At 40.0% G+C, this 23782-nt stretch overlaps 1 long non-coding RNA gene across 1 annotated transcript in view; it reads right to left on the bottom strand.

Annotated features, from left to right (window-relative positions):
• Window positions 1–531: 531 nt before the first annotated feature.
• LOC116662672 overlaps window positions 532–23782 on the bottom strand; it is a 56196-nt gene continuing 32945 nt past the window's right edge. Inside the window, exon 3 of the long non-coding RNA XR_004318654.1 lies at window positions 532–758. This is a non-coding gene — a long non-coding RNA (uncharacterized LOC116662672). The remainder of the gene's footprint in view (window positions 759–23782) is intronic.

The raw sequence follows: 23782 nt of genomic DNA on the forward strand, positions 1-23782 counted from the left end.
GGAAAACAACATGGCATTATCTAATAAAGTACCAAGGTTATAATGTATGGCCTAAAAATTCCACTTTGCATATACTTCATACACTTTAGAGCAGTGGTTTCTCAAAGTGTGCTCCAAAGACCTTGAGGATGCCTAGAAACCCCTTCAGAGGGTCTGGATTTTCTATATGAGAGGGGATTTTCATCAGATATCTCAACCAAAACAATATGTAACAGTCTGATTGTAAAAGCAGGTGAGTACTCAGCTTCTTGTATGAATCTAGATGTTAAAGAGATTTATACAAATGTAAAGTAATATCACTCTTATCGCTGAATTTTTATTGGGAAAATACAGCCATTTTTCATTTAAAAATGTATTATTTATGTTAACATATGAAGTAGATTGAATTGTGTATATGTCCAAGTCCTAACTCCCTGTCCCTGTGATTGCTACTTTACTTGAAAGTGGGGTTTATGCAGGTGATATTAAGGATCTGGAGATGAGATCATCCGAGATATAGGGTGGGCCCTAAATCCAATGACTGGTGTCCTTATAAGAGAAAGGGGAGGGAGATTTGAGACACACAAACAGAGACACACAGGGAGAATGCCATGTGACAAAAAAGAAAAGGACTGCAGTGACACTTCTACAAGCCACGGAAAGCCAAGGAGTGCCCAGAGCCACCAGCAGCTAGGAGGAAGGCGTGGAGCAGATTCTCCCTTGGCGCCTCAGAAGGAACCATCCCGGCAACACCAATTTCAGACTGATGGCCTCTGCACCTGTGAGAGAATACACTCCTGTTGTTTCAGTCACCACATTTGTGGTGATTTGTTAGGCAACCTCAGGAAATGAATACAACATGTAGTGGGTTTATTACTGCCATTTTATTTATTTTTTTAATCAAAGTATAATTGAAATATAATACTATGTTAGTTTCAGGTGTACAGCATAGAGATCCGACAAATACGTTACTAAGTGATCACGAGTCCAGTAACCGTCTGTCACCTTTCAAAATTACTAGTGTTATTGACTGTATTCCCTGTGCTGTGTATTACATCCCTGTGATTTATTGTATTTATTTTATAACTGGATATTTGTGTTTCTTAATCCCCTTCACCTATTTTGCCCAGCCTCCCACCTCCCTCCCCTCTGGCAACCACCAATTTGCTCTCTGTAGTTATGTCTGTTTCTGTTTTGTTTTGTTTGTTCATTTGTTTCTTAGATTCCATATATAAGTGAGATCATATGATATTTGTCTTTCCCTGCCTGACTTATTTCACTTAGCATAATACCATCTAGGTCCATCCATGTTGTTGCAAATGGCACAATTTCACTCTTTTTATGGCTGAGTAATATTCTGTTGTATATTATTGTTATTGTTATTTTAAATGAATTAATAAATATTTTGCCTCAGATCTTTATAATTTAACATTTTTACTTAAAACTTTTATTTAATTTTCAAGTTTCTGGGATCAAAATTTTGAGAGCCATTTATGTATTGGTATACCAGCATATTTATACAAGAATATTTAAAGCCAAATCCTAATAATAGTCCCAAACTGGAAGTAGCCCAAATAGCCATAAATTTGGGTGCAGTCATAAAGTGGAACATTACATAGCAATGAAATGAACAGATGCAGCTACACAGGACAACATGAGGGGATCTGATAATGCAAAAGAAACTTGGCAAAAAAAATCATACAGAACATAAAGGCTGACAACAGGCAAAACTAAACAGTACTGTTTTCCCTAATTCATGGGAAGCTATCCAAAGAAGGAAGAGAACAAATTTTCTCAAATGTCACTTTAGTGTAGAAGGATAGGGTCATAGGTGAGAAGCAACACTGGTTGGGGAAGGTGGCAGCTTCTTTGGTGCTGGGAATGTTCCTTTACTTGGCCTGGGGGTGGTTACATGCATTTTCACTTTATAATTACTTGTTAGGCTTATTTATTTTAATGTACTTTTCTGTATGTGTGTTATATTTTGCAATGAAAGGAGGAAAAATTAATATGCTGGATGCATCAGTTAGCCATTATTGTGGGGGAAACAAAAACACCTCAAAATGTGTGGCTTAAACGATATGTGTTTATTCCTGCTTGAGAGACTACAGGTTAGCTGGTGGGTCATCTCTGGTCAGCTGGGGGTTGGGTAGGCAGCTTCACTTCTCCTGGCTGGGCTTGCTCATATTTTGATGGGACAGTTGGTTACAGGCTGGTCTAGAATGGCCTCAACTAGGACAACTGGTCTCCCCTCTATGTGGTAGTCTCTCAACCTCCAGCAGGCTTGCCCTGGACAGTGCACATGGCAGTTACAGAGTTCCAAGGGAATGTGCAAGGCTTTTTGAGGCCCAGGCTTAGTACTGGGCCCTGTCACTTTTGCGTCATTCTGTTAATCAAAGTCAAATCACAAGGCCAGCCCAGATTCAGGGACAGAGGGGAGCTGCAAAGACATTGTGTCAGTCCGGGCTCCATTACAGAAGCAGAACCAGTAGAAGAATAAGCCAACAACAATAAAAACACATATATACTATACTGAATATAAATATATTTTATATTTCTATAAATGTAAATATACGTGTATATACATATATATAAAATAAGGAATCGACTATAGGAACTTGACTTTATTAATTGTGGGAGCTGGTAAACAGTCCATGGGAGGCTGCTGCTTCATCTGGTCCTGGAGCCTGAGGTCTGCTGATAAAGCAGTCAAAAAGGAAAGATGGATACGGAGTGGAAGAAGAAGAAGGAACTGGACCTGGGAGGGTGGGGCCACAACCCACATCACTTTCTCACTGCCTCCAAGCCTCCAACTTTGATGATGGATGATGCACAGGAAAAGCTGGTGTTCTTCATGGAGTTAAATGTGCATCTGGCTCAGAGTCAGAGAAACTTCAGGTGTAAAAAGGAATATCGCGGCTGCTTCATCGCTTCTGTCTTTCAAAATCTCTCCTGTGGCTCACTAACCTCCAACGATGTGGGGAGTGGAATGCTAGGATAGACTAGTTCCAGCTTAGCTAACTTCATACAGTACAGAACCACCACAGACACTTCGTAAAAGCGGGAGGTGGGTGTGAGGGAAGAACTTGGTTCATTTTTGCAATCAGTCTGCTCCACTGGATAAAGACTGGAAAGTGAATAAATCCATACGCTTGCCCTTGGAGGGTTCATAATCTAGAAAGTAGCAATTTAATTTTTTTCTGGATTTTTAGTTTCTCTTTTCCTCATTTCCCAGGATCGGTATAACAATCAGAAAAAGGTGTGTATGTGAAAAACTTCATAAAATAAATAAACTCACATCATCTTTATGTCAGGTACACTTTCTTACTAGTAACTACAAAATATTACCCTCCCCTCAAAAATTAACCGTGATTTGCTCAGCTTACAGTGATAACACAGCAATGCAAATTTTGATCCAAACGTGGTCTTGGAGCCTAGATAGTCTCATACCCCTTCCTCGTGTAGACGTATTAATGTAGCGTGAGCTTGGGCAAATGACCTAACCTTTCTGATACCCATTTCCCTCTTCCATAAAAAGGAGGTAATAATATCTATTTTGCAGGTGGCTGAGAGGACTGAATGAGATGAGATAGTATCCAAACAGCACACAGCTCAGGGCACGAAATGCAGGAGAGGCTCTCCAGGTAACTCTCCTTCAAAAAGTTTACTATTAAAATAAAACTTTACTTCTTATTACTCCTATAGATACAGGGTCTCCTCTTATTTCTGTATGTTGATATTAGGTTAGAAATAACATAAACCTAAAACCAAATAAGTTTCAAATGATGAGGCTTACTTAGAGGGGAGGGACACTGCTATGACCTCCTCGGTGTCAGTGTCAGATGCAGATCAGGGAAGCTCTGGGATTAAGTGTTTGGACACGTGGAGGTGAAGATGACACTTCAGGCAGCACCTGAAGTGAGGGAGTAGGGACCAAAGAAGTCAACATTTTCACTGTTCTCTCAACAGCCCGCATTCCTCATTAACTGAATCTGAAATATTCCTGAAAGCATGCTGGGTAGCAATTTAGACACTAGAGTTAGCCTCTAATTCTACTATTTTTTTTCTATATTCTAGTATTTTAAATGGGAAAAATAATCATGCACTCCATAGCCATACCAAAAAGTCCAACCAGTCTTACTGAATATCACTAACTACACTCTTCAACTTATACAAAAATCCATTAAACATATCTGCATAAGATGTGCATTTAAAATATCAGTCATCCAATTCTTTAATACTTGTTGGGCTCATCAATGGTATGTTGGGATGCAGCTCTCAAAGATACCATAACAGTATCAGATAGGAGTTATGTTTTCCTTCTACACTGCAATGAATATGCTCTGGAAGAGGAATAAACAACAACAAACTATGTTAAAATATGTAATAAAACTTAGGACGTTAAATTTTATAAAGTGAGGAAACTTAAAAAATAATTACTTTCCAATTGCCCAAGTGAGGTTTGGTGGTGGAAGGGAAGAGGGACCATGGTCTTGGTAGAGGTTTGGTGATGGGGGAAATTTGAGAGAGAGTGAGCTAGTGAAGGAGCTCAGTGATGCGATACATGCCAGAGGTTTGTTCAGGTCTAAATTCAAGGGATAGGTAGACGGTCTTCTCAACTTGGCAATTAAGACTTAGTCAATGATTGAGAATCCTCACCTGAAGCAAAAGGATCAAAAGTAAAACAAGGAGAGCAAAGATCCATTCTGTCTGGAAAAAGTCTGAGCTAGATCTGCAGTGCACTCTGCAGCCTCTGCTCCAGATGGGAAACTTAACATACATATTTTGGCTGGCAGATACATGCAGATTTATTACAGTGGATTTTCATTCAGAGTGAATTAGGAGTAAAATTGTTTGTAATCTTCAGATGGTGAGAATTCAGAAAGTGAGGGATACCTATATTTTTGCCCAACCCCCACAGATTGCTTCCTAGTAAAGACTTAGATGATCTCTCTGTTATTTCAGAAGATATTTCAGAGAAAGTCAAATGGGCACATTTATTCATTATTCTTCACAGTTCCTTAATCTATTTGAAGATAGTCACAGGGATATTCAGAAAGGGGACATATTCAGACTCTTGTGAGCACCCAAATCTGTGAGTACTTACTAAAGCATATAATTTTTCCACAGGAAGCAATACACTTGAAATTTTAAAAATGATGTGACCTCTTCAGAATCTTGCTGGGAGTGACTGCCTATCAGATAGTGAATAAAGAACAAAACCACAAGGAACCCCTGATGTTGGCCAACCATGTAAATCACATTTGTGTCTCAAGAAAAGAACAGATTTCAAAGCCACTAGTCTCTTACCAATGGCTCAATGGAAAACATGAAATTTTGGAAGCCGGGAATCCACTTCACTATGCTGTCAGCTCATCAGAAAGCTGTAGTCAGACCATATTTTTCCCTCTCCAAAGTCATTTCTCAGCACTGTAAAGATTTTAGGTTATAAGCAGAATATGGGGCAATATTTTAAATACGCATTTGAAAAATATTTTTGTGTTTTAAAAAATAGACGTTGAAGACAATGACAAATACACCACCGTCCTTGGGAACATTGATTCTGCATTCTCCAAAATGCAAGAAGCAATGGAGAAAGAAGTTCCACTTGTAAATGGGCTGGTGACCCTGTAAACACACTGTGAGGCTTTCAGATTCATTCTCACCTTCAACATTCACTAATGGGCCCCACCAACACCATATTGGCCACTAGAGGGTGCTGCTACCTTTCTAATACTTCTGCCCAGGCACAAACATTCAATTGTCTCTTTTTCATCTGGAATTTACAGTAGCGGAGCTGAAATATCTAAGCAAAATCTTTGCTCAAGGGACCAAGATAAGAAAAGAAAGATGAGGATGAAAAGTGGTTAGTGAGTGTATTACAAAGCTTCCAGAAAGTTGTGTTAATAGATTTGGACTTTTTCCCAGGGCAGTGTAGAACCATTGGAAAGTTTTAAGCATGAAAGAACCTAATGAGAGTTGTATTGTGAAAAGAGCATTCTGGCTTCCATATAAATACTGGATTAGAGAGGTGAAAATTGAGACAAGGAGACCAACTGAAAGTTTATTATAGTAACTGAGATAAAAGATGGTGGTGGCCAGAAATGAAACAGAATGCTGGGTAATGGCTGACTGGCACCTGTTGGGATAGGTATAGGATGGAAGAGGATATGAGTCAGTAGAGTAGAAGATGGAAAGATACTGGCCAGGGGCAACTGAGTAGAATTCAGGAGACACTGTGGGAGAAATATGAAAAAGAGATTTGATTGATTGATCTGACTGATTTTCCCCTGAGATTGAGGGAAAAGTTCCCTAACTGAAGCCAATCCCAGCGATGCAAAACAACAACACAACAACAAAGCTGGAGCAGCGTAGCAGTAGATAGCAGAGTGCAATCATTTCTGGGAAAACTAAAAGCTGGCTTTTTATAAATGAGCACTCCTGTTTTCGGGGCAGTGAGATAGGTGTTTGAAATATGATGATGACACAGAAGGGCAAGGTCAAGGAGGAAATCAAGGAGGTGTGGAACTTGATTGTGTGACAACAATAATGATTTTAGGGATGATGCTGTCCTCTGGGTTATTCTGATGTGCCTAGAGGGCAGATGTAAGGAAAAGGAGAATTTAAATAATCGAATGAGAACTCTGGTTATGTTAGAAAATTTTGATAGCCGCTTTAAAAGAGTATCTTATTTCTGATAGTTGAAGAAAGATGTGCCTGAGGACCAAGCCTAGGGCCTGATTATAAAGATTGCAGCATCAGTGAAATGCTCAAACCTATGAAGTTTGTTACATTAAAATAGGGGCACTTATTGGGAAATGAGTGGGCCCTTGACCACTGAGTCATAGTATGGAGACACACTTTACAGCAAAGAAAGTATGACTATGAGTTCACACGACTGTGATTCACCAACCCTGCCCTGTGCCCTGTCTCCAGTTAGCGACTGGACTATGAGAAGAGCAGCACACAGCCTACTGAAGACACAGTTCTGGCACCTGCTCAAGGAAAGCACCCTCAAGGTTAGGACGCTGTCTTACAGGATATGGCATGTGCCTGAAGCCAGCGGCCGATAAATGGTGCATCTCCCTCCACCGTTAGACACATGAATCTGGGAACCAAGCAACATGGAACATATGCAAGAATTCATCATGTACTAGGCCACAAAGCAGGGCTTAATAAATTCCTAAGAATTGATGTCATAAAACTTGTTTTCCAAAAAGAGTGCAGCAAAATGAGAAACTAACAATATAAAGAGAGAAGATACCTTCGTATGTTTTAGAATTTTTAGAAGCACATTACAAAAAATTCATGGGTGCCGAAAGGCAAGGAGAAATAAAAGGCGTAGAGTTGGGAAAGGAAGTAATAAAAATTGTCATTATTTACACATAACATGAATGTGGATGTAGAATATCCAAGCCATCCCCACCACACAAAAACAACTTACTTAAATTCACATGTGAATTTAATAAGGTTACTGGGTGCAAGGTCAATATACATTTCTCTGTAATATTAACAAGAATGGAAGAGTACAAAAATTTTTTAAATATTATTTTTGATAGCTAAAAAAAATCGAACATCCAGAAATAAACCCTGGAAAAAAATAAAACATCAATAAGTAATTTAAGCAGGCCTAAATAAAAAGAGATTGGAAAACTTTCATAAATTGGAAAACTCATGACCTTGGGGTAGGTAAAGATTTCCTAAACAGGATACAGCAAGCACTATCATTGAAAGAAAAATGTTAGATTTTGCTGAGTTATAAACTTTAATTCATCAAAGGAGACCATTTAGAGAGTGAAAAGACTAGGAAAAACGTTCATAATGTGTATAACTGACAGAGAACTCACATCCAGGGTGTATGAAGAACTCTCACAACTCAATTTTAGGAAGACAAACAATCCAATTTACAAACAGGCAAAAAGTCTGAATAAATAGTTCATTAAAAAAGATATGCAAATGGCCAACAAGCATATGAAAAAGGTGTTCAACATTACAGTCAGCAGGGAAATGCAGACTAAAATGACTCTGAGATACTATACATACAACCAGAATAGCTAAAATTTTAAAAGAAGAAGAAAGTGGACAATACCAAATATGAATGGCCTGTGAAATGATGAGAACCCTCTCACATTACTGGTCAGAGTGTAAGTTGGTGAAAACCACTATGGAAAACTGGAAGCATTTAATAAAGCTAAATATATGTCAGCGCTATGACCCAGTAGTTCTGCTACTAGTTATATATCCAAGAGAAACAAGTACACACATCCATCAAAGGACGTTTATAAGAACATCTGTAGTAATTTTATTCATAACAGCCCCAAATTAGAAACAAACTAAATATGCATCAAAAGTAGAATGAACAAATGGATATATTTAATCCCAGTAATGGAGAGGAAAGAAAAACCAACTGTTGCTACAACATGGATAAATCTCACAGTCACAAAATGGAATACATGATTCCAATTCAGATGATGTTCAAAAAGAGGTAAAACTAATCCACAATATTAAAGTCAATAGTAGTTACCTTAGGGGTGTATTTACTGGGGAAGGGCATAAGCTCTTTGGGAAGCTGGACATGTTCTATACTTCGTTCTGGGCAGTAGCTATGCACAGGTGTATACATATGTAAATTTTATTGGGTTGCTCACTTAAGAATTGTACACTCTACTCTATGTATAGTATACCTCCATAATAATTTTTTAGGAGTTGTAAAATAAAGAAAAAATGATAATAAGAATTATAAAATACTTGGAACTGAATGACACAGAAAGCACTATATGTGAAAACTTGTGGGATACAGCTAGCGTAGAATTTAGAGGATAATTTATACCCTTAATTGCATATTTTAGGAAACCAAAAAAAAAAAAAAGGGGAAAGTAATGAGCTACTCAACTAAAAAATTGTTAGAAAAAGAACCATAGAGAAATTCTAAAGAAAATGGAAGGAAATATGTTGAATGCAGAAATCACTGTAGCAGCACAGAAGAGAAACACATGGAGAGAAAGCAACAAACAGAAGCCGTTAGAGGGAGAAAAGTGAAGAGCAGAAATGAGTTCGTAGCTACAGAGCAGAAGAGAGAAGCACATAAATGCATCCTACTATCTGCTCTGTGACTCTAGGATGTGACAGTTTCTAGAGTGACTTTTTTGTTCTGGAGTTGCAGCCAGACGACTCAAGCTGCAGCTGAATTGGGAACTATGCTTCATTTCTCCATGAAGACTGCTGAGATGGTTTTCTGCCCTCCTTTATTTCTCACATGAGTTCTTGCAATAGAATCTCATCACTGGCGGTAACTTGAACGTGTCTCTAATTCTTGCCAACAGTTGTGTTTACCTGATCAACGTCCTTTCCCTCCTCTTTTTGCTAAGAGCATACCGTTTAGCATTCTGGGAACCACTCCAAACACTTTCTAACTACACACAGTTTTGTTTCCTGAGATGCTGACCCAATCTTCCAGTTCTGTGTTGGGCCCATGATCTAAGTATGGTTAAGTGAAGCACAACCCTACAGTTGTGCCGGGATGGGCACCTCCCCAGTCAGGCCAATCAATGTCATTTCCATGACTTTCCTGGAAACCACTTGGAGGAAGGCAACCTTTTTCCTTGAGGTTACTAGCCTGGCTGAAATAAGCCTGGAGTTGGTGATGGCCACCTTTCCAACACAATGGGAAGAATGCTTTGTTTGAGGATGAAGCCAACATAGAGAAAAGCAGATCAGAGATGGAGAATGGGAGGAGGTGTAGGAGAGACTGCTAACAATATCGTTGGAGCTCCTGGATCCAGCAGTGGACCATGGATTATGGCTGGACCCATAATCAATTGCTTTTTTGCCTAAACTAATTTGCTCTAGATTTCTGCTTGCACTTGCGACCCAATGTCCTAATAGCAACTGTTGGCCAATACAAAAAAACCTGTCTCAACAGCTTTTTAAAAAAGTATCACTGCTCCTTCAGCAACCCACTGCATCTCTATATACATTTTCCCTTAACATTACACTTATTTTTCTTTTTCAAATTAGTGCTTATAAGACAGTTTCTATGTTATGCATCACCATGTATAAATTTTTTGCTAATTATATGAGTTTTTACTTGAACTTTTAGAAGATTCAGCCAGCAGTTTAAGTTTAAGTAAGAGAGGTGAACAAAATAGTTTGACAGGGCCCACGTTCACTGAGTGGTCTACAACAGAGCTTCCCTGAAGAATCATCCTCCTCTCTTCCGTGGGGCCTCCTGGGCATAGGCTGCCAAAGAGAGACTGAAAATTATTGGCACGATCAAAATGCCCAGAAAGATCACGGCTCTCAGAAACGGTGCCGAGCTCTCACAATTCTTCAGATAATTGGAATCCAACCCTTCTGAGTGTTATCGTCAATTTTCCCACAAAACCCATGAGTGAAGGAAATAAAAATCACAGCAATACCAACAGAGCCAGCAGAATAAGTGCTGAGCTCATCTCCATTTCACCCTGGGATCGGCTCCCAGGCTGGGCCCTTGGCTAACACTCACCGTGTGTGCCCTCCCTCATGAATGTGCCCTCCTCCAGAGAAAAGCCTGCATTCCCACACCAGAAAGGCTGAAAGGATTCTCTGGTGCTTTCAAAGAACACAGCACGGCACTAAGAAAACACTTGCAGTTTTCATTGTTATGGTTTTCAATTCCAGTTTTGCTAGAGTGAATTTTGATAGCAGATCTTTCCTCTCAGTTAATGCTAATCAGTGGTTAATCAGACAGAACTTTGGAGTCTGCAGACAACTGGATTATTCTTCCCTCCAAATTAGAGTCCCTTCTAATGAAATGTACAGCTATTCAAACAACAATCCTGCAGACCCTGAGCAAATAAGTTTTCTCACAGCGTTTTTGGTGGGGTTTGTGCATAGCTTTTCCCCTTCTGACTGGAATAAGCAAGATGCATTCCCATTTTAAGAAAAGCTGAAAATGAACCACTTTTCAGCAAATAAGCAGCAGGAGTACTTCTTTTGACTTGCTGCCTGGCTCGTTTTATTTCTAAACACTGACAGTGTTGTATCAGTGTAAGGCGATACACCAGTTAGATTTACAAATATTAAATTATTGGAACAAATTCAGGTAAGACTATATCTAAAGTTCTCCAAAGAACTGAAAACCAAGAAACATATCTGCTTCCTACCAAGAGTATCTAAGACTTAATATTTTGCAAGTAACTTTTGCTAAAAATAAGTTGTTATTTTACTAATGCCCACCAGTATCTCTGGCGTCTAGCATATGCATATCTTGGATAAATAAATGCATGAATCCTAGTCCATCAGAGAAATTCTCTTTCTTTCTTTTTAGGTCATATTTTGGCAATTGAAATAAACTTTTCATTATTTGTACAATTTTAACAACTTTGGTTTGCAAATAGTTGGCAATTTAATCTTTGCTGCCTGAGGTCACAAAGAGAAACGTTTGATTTATCACATGTCCAGATAACACCATTTTCAGCAATTGTTCCTTCCTTAGATTTTTGTCCCAGAAACCTAATGGGTAGCAACCAAAAAGGAAAATTCAACATTTCTCTTCTTTCTTAGGACTGGCCAGTGATCTGGTAGCCTGAGAGACTTTCCCTGCTCGTTGGTTGGAGGAACTCTTACAGATGGGTCAACAGTTCTTTGTCAGATGCTGATGTGCAAGATCAAGTCAGAGTGTCAAATTCAAGGCAAAATTCCATTTCCCCTGAGGGACAGTGTGTTCTGGAGAAACAGAGCAAAAGTTTCCAGAGCTTTAACGTTGCTCTCCACGTCATGTCCAAGTATGCTCTCCTCTATAACTTATCTCATTAATTCCACTGTGAATTTTTAATTTAGGAAGAAAATTTTTCAAGCACTTTTAAGTTATTTGTTTGTTCAACCATCTGTCTTTTTGCATGGTAAGGCAAAGTAATCACTGCCTTTTAGAGTATGGATTAGGCATATGGTAGTGTGTGTGTGTGTGAGTGTGTGTGCGTGTGTGTGTGTGCGTGTGTGCGCGCGCTTGCTTTTCAATGAAAGCATTTGTTTACCGGGTTTAGAGCCACATTCCTTGCTTTAACTGTTTCAGTAAACTCCAACATCCATCACTGCGAGGTTTTCCAAGAGCTCAACTTGTACTAGCAGGCACTCAACCCACAGTCTTTTTAGCCTTTATTTAAAAAAAAAAAATATATATATATATATATATACAAAACCTGGGGGGAGGGTATAGCTCAGTGGTAGAGTGCATGCTTAGCATGCATGAGGTCCTGGGTTTGATCCCCAGCACCGCCATTAAAGAAAGAAATAAATAAACATTGCTTCTGAAAATTTATTTTAAAAATAACCCCCACAGAATCTGAACACACAATAGGATATCAGGGTTTAGAGTTCTGTCTTGATCCTTCTGAAGCATCAAACACTGAAGTAATGATCATCTTTCCTCTCTGCTGCTACGTCACTGGCATCACATTTTCTCTCACCCGTTCTTACTCGAGGATCGCCTCTCATTCCTACTCAACATGAGTCATTTTGGGTACTTATTCCATGTAAATTAGGACTTCATTTTAAGGATTAAGATGACTTTAATGAAATATTAAAGTGTTTTCTTCTCCTCCACCACAACTCTGTTATTGCCATAATCTGGTCACTGTTCTGTGAGATCTGTGCACGGGATTTAGTCTTCCTTTTCATCTTTAGCTGACCACATCCTGAAACATCTGACTGTCCACCACTAAAAAAATATCCCAGCTTCTGAGTTTGTTGTCTTTCTCAATGCCAGTGATTTTCATCTACAGCCCCCTACAACAGATCCCATGGGCCATATTCTGTCTTAATTCAAAGCTGATCTTCAGTAATATTCTAAACATTAATAAAGTGCCTCTGTCAGCAGTATCTTATTCATCCAGCTCACTCTTTTGCTCCCAATATATCAAATCATATCCATGTTCAGTCCTTTGAGCCATTTAATTTTCTTTCAATTTACCATCTCCCCCTAGATGGCATTTTTTGATCCATCACTGTATTTGCTGACTTCACGTCCTTCTGTTTTACCAGACTCACAAAACCACAGCTCCAAGAGCCATGCCATTGTATTTCTCATCTGCTCCCACTCATAGGTGGGTACATATGGTAAACAAGATTATATAGCATCACAGATGAGAAATACTGGTAACTAATGGTCTCCAAGGATAATGCTGAGCCCTCTCCTACCTCTGGCCTCAGCAGATGACTTTGTTCCTGACTTCATTGAGAAAATCCAAATGATTACACAAGCATGACCTCAACTGACCATCCTTGACCCTCACAAATGCATCTTACCTGCACCCTCTTATCTCCTTTCATGCTATCTCAGTAAAAGAGGCTCCTTCCTCCTACAAGGGGTAATCTTTCCACTTTAGTTTTTCATCCTGTCTCATTACCTCTCTCTTTACCATAACTTGCCTGTTCCAGGAACTCATTCTTCCTTGGCAAATATTTAATACTTAGCCCTTTCTTTGCTCTACACTCTCACCATCTTCTTTTGGGAAAATTACTGCCTTTCTTGAGAAATGCTTCTGCGTGCCTATCTAACCAGGTAGCTTAGCAACACTTGCCATGTTCTCATAGCATCCTACGTGTCAGTCACAGTTGATTCTCAAGGAAAACTTCCTATAACAACACTGGGAATAAGCCGAAGGTGACACCCCAAAGAACTGAGTATTCATTCACAGGTGCTGTCTCGCCGGAGAAGTATTAAAGTTCTTCTCTCTGAGAGGCTGGGTTGAATTGGTTTGTTGTTCTAAACAGAGGGGGAGAAGAAAATCCAAAACAGACAGAATAGGAGAATCAAGATGAACAAACAAGATGGAGGCTGACTCGGACTAGGTGAGGAGTGTTGCTGAAACTCCAAGGTTGGGGATGGAGGTGGGCAGGCAGAAGGGAAAGGAAGGGAGTGGAGAAAGAGGGAGGTGGCAGACATTTAAAAATGGGAAACCTGTTCCTTTGTGAGTGTCTGTGTTGCTGTCATTTCTCTCTTCCTCCATCTTCCCATGCATCTTCCCAAAACATCATTCCGAGGCGATTTTGTTGTTGATAGTGGGTTTTAAAGAGGGGACTGAATTTCACAACTGCATTGCTGTGAAGCAAACACAGAGACCTCTCAAACGGAAGAGAGAGTCAAAAGAAAGAGATCATGAGATTGTAAAATGAGCTCACCAGCATCTCAGCCCCGAAACTTAGAGAAATCATAAGAGCTTAGACTTCCATGTGATTGGGGTTCAAGTCAACTTCATCTTTTTTTTTTTTCTGTAAGGACAAGTGGAAAGCCCTAATGACAATGGGTTATACGTTATATATCCAAGTAGATAAATGGCAATCCATGTACAGCTGCAAAGCAAAGCAGTGATTCTGAAAATAAGATTTGCCAAACACTAATGGGATTTGGGGCTGCTCTTTGTGGAAGTCCTACTTTTTTTTTTATTATGGGAGACTAATACACAATTATATAGAGTTATTTTACTAAGTGAATACTAAAATTAGCCAGTTAGCAGAGTTTACTGAAGACTTATATAAGACACCTGGCTGCCACTGTGCTGTAAAATTCTCATTGCACCTGATACACAGAAAGAATAGAATTTCCATAATTCTCAGACTGAACTGTATTATCTGCACCAACAATGCTGATGTGAGTGGGTCACAGCTTCAATTGTTCCTGAAATAATAAATATAAATTAATGATATTTTACTTTTGTGGATCATTTTGTTTTTATGTAATGGCAATTTTTTATCTAATTGCTGCAATGTTACGATTTTTATTTTAATTTAAGTTTCTTCGGTATCACCAAGTTCCTTTTTTCAGTGGGAGATGGGAACAGCTTGGGTAGGTAGGCTGCAATGCCTTTTGTCCTGATTATGTTGGCAGATGTCCAAGCAATTTTAAAACTACTAAGCTTAGGTGCTTTCAGTAACGCCTTTGCAAGCAGGTTTCATACTGTGCTTCAGAGAGACTGGTGCTAGAGGATGGGAAAGCCGTGCCCACTTCCACTTTGGAAGGCTGGCAGCCTCATTCTGATGCACCCTTTTATCTGTGTATCTCTAGGGTCAGCAGTGGTGTCTCCTCTTTTCCTAATTGTAGTAATTTGAGTCTTCTCTGGTTTTTTTTGATCAGTCCAGCTAAAGATTTACCATTTTTTGTTACACTTTTCAAAAAACCAACTTTTGATTTTGTTGATTTTCTCTACTGTTTATTCTCTATTTCATTAATTTCCATTCTAATCTTTATTATTAGCTCCCTTCTCCTTGTTTTAGGTTTAGTTTGCTCTTGAGTGTCTTCAAGTGGAGGGTTAGGCTATTGATATGAGATTTATTTTCTCATACAAGCATTGACACCTACACATTTCTAAGTACTACTTCAGCAGTGTCCCGCAGGTTTTAGGACATCGTGTCTTCATTTTCATTCATCTCAAGGTGTTTTAAAGTTTTTCTCGTGTCTTCTTTGACCTATTGGCTATTTAGGACTATGCTGTTTAATTTCCATGTATTTGTGCATTTCCCCAATTTTTTCTGTTATTGATCTAATTTCATTCCACTGTGACTGGAGAACATACTTTGTATGATTTCAATACTTTTAAATTTATTGAAGCTTCTTTAATGGCTTAGCATATGATTTATACTAAAGAATGTTTCGTGGGCACTTGATAAGAATATGTGTTCTGATATCACTGGGTGGAGTGTTCAATAGATACCTATCAGGCATAGTTGGTTTCAGTGTTGTTCACGTCTTCTATTTTCTGCTGATCTTCTGCTGAGTTGTTCTACCCATTATTTTTTTCAGAGACAAATGACTATTATCACAGCACAGCAAGCAGCATATGCATTATCATAAGCATCAGGGAACTGTGGTTCCCTGAGCCCCAGTACCCAAAGGACAATGTGAAGAGGGTCAGGTGATACATGCTGAGGTAACAGGGTACATTAAAGGAGAAGAACACCAAACGTCAAGAACCTGAGCCTTTTATAATGGGCATTAAGTCTGCCTGAACTTAGCCTCAAAGGGAGACATTGTGTTGTTTACTGGAGAGTAAAATAAATTGCCTTTTGCTTCAAGGAAAACATTATTTCAGTCTTCCAAGACTATTCACTATACAAACATTCTTGAAGAGACAGTTCTGAACAAAGGCAGTTAGTACCTCTGCAAGACATGGAGAAATGTGAGAGACTCGTGGAGAATTGTTTCTCAACACTTACCTACGTCTTTCTTGTCACTAAAAAGGAAAACACTCCCTGGCTCCCTTTCCTGTCCAGTTACTACCCCATCACTATTGTTTCTTCCATGACCAAGTATCTCCAAGTATTTCTATTTTGTCATCACCCAGTCAGTTCTCAAGCCATTGCATTTTAAGTTTCGCTGCCACTCTTGAATACAAGAGACCGTTTGCCATTCTGATCTAACTTGTACTCCCAGAAACCTTCACACCTCTGACAACACTCTCCTTCTTGAGACTCTTTCTTCCCTTGCTTTCTTAAAATGAAATGCCTGCACCTTCCCTCTTCCTCCTTCTCCTTGTTCTCCTCTCCTCCTTTTACTGAGATATAATTCACATATCAAAAATTTACCATTTTAGTCATTTGCAGCAACATGGATGGACCTGGAGAATGTCATTCTAAGTGAATTAAGCCAGAAAGAGAAAGAAAAATATCATATTGTATCACTTATATGTGGAATCTAAAAAAAAAAAAAAGACAAGTGAACTTATTTACAAAACAGAAACAGACTCACAGACATAGAAAACAAATTCATGGTTACCAGGGGTGAAGGGGGTGAGAAGGGATAAGTTGGGAGTTCAGGATTTGCAGATACTAATATATACATAAAGTAGATAAACAACAAGTTTATACTGTATAGTACAGGGAACTATATTCAATATCTTATAGTAATTTATGGTGAAAAAGAATACGAAAACAAATACATGTATGTTCATGTATGTCTGAAGCGTTATGCTGCACACCAGAAATTGACACAATGTTATAAACTGTCTATACTTCAATAAAAATAAATATACTAAAAAAAAGACAAAGTGGCATATAAAAATGCAATTTTTATATTTTTGTGGTAAATTAGAGTTTTGAAGCTATATTAACTCTGTTAATATAGGCAGCTACTTAATATTCTAAAATAATAATTGGTTAGTACCCATACTAGAGTAATAATGTAAAGCAAAGAGCAATGACATGTTGAGTTTTCTGCAAAAATATGACAAAGTATCCCCATCCTTCAAGCCCACCTCCACAGCTAGTCAGTCAGTAGAGTAGTGGTAATAGTATCAATAATAACTGTATGTGTTGAGTACTGAGAGTCTTATATAATTCTTACCACAACTGTATGAACTAAACATTACAACCTCTATTTTGTAGATGAGGAATATGAAACTTAAGAGGTTCAGTAGCCTCAATAATTGGTAGACATGGGAACCAAAGTCAGATCCGGCTGACTCCGTTTCCTGGACCATTAACCTCTGCAGCTCTGCTATCTAAAACTTACCTCTCTCACCTGGAACTCCTTGAAACATAGCATGCCACAATGAATAATCTTTATATTTATGAAGAGTTTTATGGTTCACAAAGTACTCCCAAATATGTTGTTTCAGTTTATTACTCTTTATATGAGAGCCAGAAGCTCAGATATGATCATGTCCCCACTTCCCAGATGAGGTGACTGAAAGCCAGAAAGGCCACCCGACTGTTTCAGGATTGATAATGAGAAGTGCCAAGTCAGGGAAGTCCACAAGACCACTTCTGACAACACCTGCAAGTTCAAGGGTCTCAAAGACCATTCTTAGGTTCCATAATTCCCAGGAAGGACTCAGAATTCACTGAAGGCTGTTGCACTGATGGCTATGGTATATTACAGTGAAAGGAGACAGGTTAGCATCAGCTCAGGGAAGATCTGCATGGGGTGGTGTCCAGGACAGTCCCAACCTGAAGCTTCCAGTTGCCTCAACCAGGGGAGCTGTGAAAAGTGCTGATTTGTTCTGGCAACACATCTGTGACATACACACAGAGTACTACCAACCAAGGTAAGAGAAGAGGGAAGGGGCAGGGCACAGGTATCAAAAGAATGACACAGCAACTGAGGATGGCAGAAGATTCGACCTCCAGTTGACCCTGAGCCTCGTTATATGCTCACTATAATACATTAGCATGCTAAATGGCACACCCACAGGTGCCATGACAGTTCCAAGGCTGACCATAAAAGGTCAAAAATGGGCAGTGGCCCAATTCCTGAAAATCCCACCCCCTTACCCCAAATAGCTGGAATAATCCTCACACTTATTAGCACATGAGATTACTGAGCCCATAAAAACTAACAACCCTGCACCATGCCTTCTGAGACAGCCCACACTCCATCTACGGAGTGTGTATCTTCCTGAATAAGTCTACTTTCACTCTACTTCAGCTCACTTTCAAAGTCTTTCTTGCACGAAGCCAAGGATCCTCACTCAGTGGGGCGGGTGCCAGGGACTCACTGGAGACCTGGGATGTGACCATGCTCACTGCCCCAACCCCTCACCCCCATCTTCCTGCAACAAAGGTAGAGCCTTGATGGCCAGAGTTTTTACCAGGACTTGGTCACATGAATATGGTTAACTGCCCGAGTAGCTGACCTTTTAAGAAGTTTTATCTTAAGACCTGAGCATCTTTGACTTAAAGAAGGAAAAAAAGTAGGAATCTGCTATAGCCTTAACTGATTTTTCACATAGGTTTGAAGCTGCTTCATGAGAAAAACAACCTGCATCATTATTTCGAGTCAAAATCAGAGGAGAGAAGAAAGAGAAAGGAGTTAAGAATCGAGTCAATGAAGGTCCCTGCCAGCACCAGCACTCTAGGAATCTCATGGCATGCACTCAGCCTCAAAGGTAGCAAGCAGCTGGGTGCTGGTTGCTTTCCCTCTTCAAACTTTTGTTTCCCTTGACAATGACTTCTTAGATCTTTCTGGAGGATCTCTACTGCAATTGCAAATAAAGAATATGGATGAGGGAACTATATTCAGTACCTTGTAGTAACCTACAATGAAAAAGAACATGAAAACAAATGTATGTATGTACATGTATGACTGAAACATTATGCTGTACACCAGCAATTGACACATTGTAAACTGACTATACTTCAATTAAAAAAAATATATGGAAGAGGGAGAATAATTAAATTATTTTCTTCCCTTCTTCAAATGAGGCACAGAGGTTAAATATATGAGAGGACAAAATGAGCAACCTCAACACGTAGAGGAACAGCATCATTTAAATAATTGCACTTGGGATTCTGTAGACACAGTGAACACAGGTCAAGGAGCATATGGCTTTTTGGAAACTGTTGAATGGATCCTTATCAGCAGCCCAAGAACAATTTGAATGGTGACAACTGTGGATAATGGGACCCAGCTGGATTGTGGGAGAAACTAACTTCGCTAATCTCTAGACCAAGAGATTAGATTTAGATCAAGAAAATGTCTGGAATTCATAAATAACGGTGGAGGGAAGGCATGAATGGCCAGAAAGCTGTTATTCCTCAGCTTGGCTTTTAGCAGAGTCTGAGGAATTTGCTTGGGTTATTCGAGAAATTCTTGTGGTATTTAGGATATAATTAGGCGGAGTTTTTCATAGCTCGGCTCGCCATGCCATCCAGATGTGAATGAAAGCTGGATAGGAGCTGTGTACAGGGGCTGTTAAACGAGTTTTCCTTCACATTGTCTCTGGGGGTATCTGGAAGTGTGAGGACCCTATCAAGCAGTACACTGTGAGGGGGCACCAAATCCCCAACCTCTTTTCTACTCTGAAGACAGACATTAATCCCCAGGCCCCATTTGCCTCCCTATGCTGCCCAGAACCTCAGAGAGGTTCCAAAGTCTTCAGTGATAGGACTGCGGGCTCTCAGGTAGAGGCTGAGCTAGACCCAGCAAGGCTCTTTCACCCCAAGGCCTTTCCTCTTCCCTACGCTTCACATTCCCCAAGGACTCTGCTCACCATTTGCTGGACCTCTTAGCAACCTTAGAAGCCACCAGCAAAGTTTCAACCAGATGGGGAGAAACTCCACCAGGTGCACAGCCTGGAGAACACTAAGGGTGCCTGTGTGCATTCTAGAACTCTCCCACCTGGCCTGGCCCTGAGCACACTCTTCCTGAGGTTTTATGTTCTGACTTAGCTTTGACTGCAGAGGGGAAGTGAGCCCCCGAAATTACATCCTTCTGATCCAAGAAGTGTAGGCTGCTGTGGTGAGAAAAATAGACCTGGGCTGGCATTTTAAAAGCCACCACTGTAATAACTTCTCTGACCAGTGAGTTGCAGTCCTGACTGGACATTACAATCACCTGGAGAGCTTAAACATGAAACCCCAAAATCACGCCTCGATCTCACTCCTGAGACTCAGACTTAACCAGTCCGGGATATGGTGCCGGCACTGGTAGGTTAATAAGGCACCACAGACATTTCGCATCTTCAGCCAGGGCTGAGAGCCTCTGATTTAGACCTAGATGACAATCAGATTTTATGGTTATAGGGATGAATTCATTGAGGTAATATCGGTCCCTGTTCCCCTTTTGGGCTTGAGGGGAGGAACAAGGCAAACACGTTTGGGAGGGTGATGTCTGCTGGGAGGTGGAAAGGATGCTTTGTCCTCTTACCAGAAGCAGTAAGGGAGCCTGCAGCTGCCCTCTGCCTGCAGCTCGGCAGGCAGGAGTTGACTGATGCATTCAAGTATTTCAACATGTTCTTTTTCTTTTTCAATTGAAAGTTTTACTGAGATAATTGTGGGTTCACATGCAATGGTAAGAAATGATACAGATTCCATGTATCCTTTAGCCAGTTTTCCTCCATGATAACATCTTGCAAAACTCCAGTACAGTGCTACAACCAAAATACTGACAGTGATACAATCTGCTGATCTCATTCAGATTTCCCCAGATTCACCTGTACTGCGTATTTCGTTGTATACAATTTTATCATGTGTAAATTCATATGTCCACAATCACAGTGAAGATACAAAACAATTCCATCACAAGCTCCCCTCCATTGCCCTTTTATAACTACACCCACCCCTCCACCCCTCTGCATTCCTCTAACCCCTGGCAACCACTAATCTATCCTCCAGTTCTGAAACTCTGTCATTTCAAAAGGTTATATAAATGGAATGTAACCTTTTGGGACTGGCTTTTCTCACTCAGCATAATTCCGTGGAGATTCATCCAAGTCATTGCATGTATTCCATGGAGCACATGCACCACAGTTCATTAAGCTACTCACCCATTGAAGGTTCTCTGGGCTGCTTTCCATTTTTTAGCTATTATAAATAAAGTTGCTATGAACGTTCATTTTTGTGTGAATGTAAGTTTTCATTTCTTTGGAATAAATTCCCAAGAGTACAACTGCTGGGCCATACGGTTTAGTTTTATAAGAAATTACTCAGTGGTAGAGTGCATGCTTAGCATTGCAAGAGGTCCTGGGTTCAATCTCCAGTACCTCCATTAAGAAAAAGAAGAAACTGCTGAATTATTTCCCAGTGTGGCTGTACCATTTTATAGTCCCACCAGCAATGGGGTCCAGTTTTTTCACATCCTTATCAGAATTTGGTGTGTTTTACTACCTTTTATTTTAGCCATTCTGATAGGTATGTAATGACACTTAATTGTGGCTTTAATTTTTATTTTCCGGATGTCTAATGACTTGGAACATCTTCTCCTGTGCTTCTGGCCACCTGGAGATCCCCCTTAGTGAAATGTCTGTCAGATCTTTTGCCTGTTTTCTAAATGGACTGATTGTTGTTTTTGCTGTTGAGTTTTGAGAGTTCTCTGTGTATTCCAAACACTAGCTTTTATTGAATTTACGTAACTTTTAACGTTACCCATGATTACATTTGCACTGTAAAAATATTAGAATAGAGTAGTATTTAGCATAATAATATGAATGTCCCCCTCATACCCTGATATCCAATCCCACTCATGCTCCGTGGGGCAACCTTTTCTAACAATTCAGTTCAGACTCTTCTTTAAACTACACGCACATTAAGCTGGGCCTGATCTCTCTCTCTATGTTTTTCTGTAACTTGCTTTCTTTTTACTTAACATCTTGACATGACAGAAAATACATAATCATGTTACTTTTTCTCCAGTCCCTCAGCTTTTCAACTTTTCTGTAATCCAGAAAGAAAAACACCACCGCCTCAGATCTCCAGGAACCTGAAAGTTTAGAACCCTGCTTGCATGAGTGTTAGAGATCTTAAGTTGGAACAAAAAGTGGAGAAAACATAGATGAGGACTGCCACGAAAGGTCATGGGAAGAAAGAGCCTCGTACTATGTACGTAGGGCCAGGAGACGCAACTTCCTTCCCTACGGCTACCATGGTTACTGGGAAATTCCTTGCCTACCAGAATTCTTCCATCCTCAGAAGAACCACAGAGTTGGACCCAAAGCTCTCTCTGTGCCCTGCGGCTTTGGCATACTATCACTCAGCCCTCCACAGGGGCAGGGTGCAGGGGGTGGAGTCTAGCACAGAGAATCATTGCCTACACAGGTAAGGGTATGCTTCATTAGTTCCTTTTCTCCATCCTCCCTCCCACGATAGAAGCCCACTTCAGGACAGGCGAAAAATCAGCCCTCTCCTCTCCCTGCCTGGGAAATACATACTTCCTAGTGAAAAGAGGAGAACCAGGCTGCCTGGAAAATAAGTGACACTTGGCTGGGGAAAGAGTTCTTATTCAGTGAGCTGCTCTGTTATTGTAAGTCATAGTGCAATGTAATAATAGTGGCTATGTTTACTCCTTTGTTTTTCCAAAAGAGGTAAAGGGGCTTTAATCAACATCATCATTCCCATTCATGGGATGGACCAGAGAATATGTGGGGGGAAAGCCCTAATTACTGGAAAACCTTCTATCCTCAGCCACCCAGATTAAACACACACACACACACACACACACACACACACACACACACACACACACAACTTATTTGGTATATTTATTCACATAACAAATACTACTAAACATCTATGGTGGGTCAGGAACCCTGCCAGGCAGTGAGATACAACAGTGACATACAACAGTGACCATACATAAAGTGTCCTAAAATTTTCAGCATCAGTAAATGGCCCGAACACTACATCTTCTTGCTCTTATGGCTTATTAAGGCCTTCTGGAAACTTCTAGCGTGGAAGAAAATCTGCAGGACAAGGTGAACTCATGAGAACAAAAGCAGGGTACCTATAAAAGAAGGTGCTAGCAAAAGGGTCCAGTGTCTCAAAGCTGCTCTCCTGGGCTTACAGGGTGTTTAGTCTAGGAGTGGGGGATAAGTCAGTTTAATGGAAACAAAAATCTATTCCACTTCCTGGAAATGGAAGGTGGGGGCATGAATGTGAGTACTTTTTCTGGATCCAGAATTTCCCAAGTGAGCTGGAATCTCAATAAAAAAGTTAACAGATGTTCTAAAGATCTTCCCCCATCCCCTCCCTTTTAAAGACATTCTGGTAGGGTCTTTAAAAACAGTCTGGGACTGAGAGCTGGACAGTTTGGGTCTCATTCCAGTCCTGCCCCTGTTATACCTAACATTTTGTCAGCTGGAGAACTGATGATGGCAACTTTCTTGATGGGTCGCTCTGACCTTGACTGAGAACATGTGGTTTCTGTGATGTCATGAGGACAACCGCAAATGTCTGTCACTTTCACTAATGATTTTAAAGACAGGGTGGGGCCAGGGTTGCTAGTGTCCTATGAAAATGTGAAAAGCTCTTATTTTTAAATGTTATTTGGCTATTAACAAATTCTGAAATACTAGACACCGTGAACAGCCTTAGACAATGAAAATACATTGTGTTG

This window comes from Camelus ferus, chromosome 3 (genome assembly GCF_009834535.1).
Source record: "Camelus ferus isolate YT-003-E chromosome 3, BCGSAC_Cfer_1.0, whole genome shotgun sequence".
Classification (NCBI taxonomy): Eukaryota; Metazoa; Chordata; class Mammalia; order Artiodactyla; family Camelidae; genus Camelus; species Camelus ferus.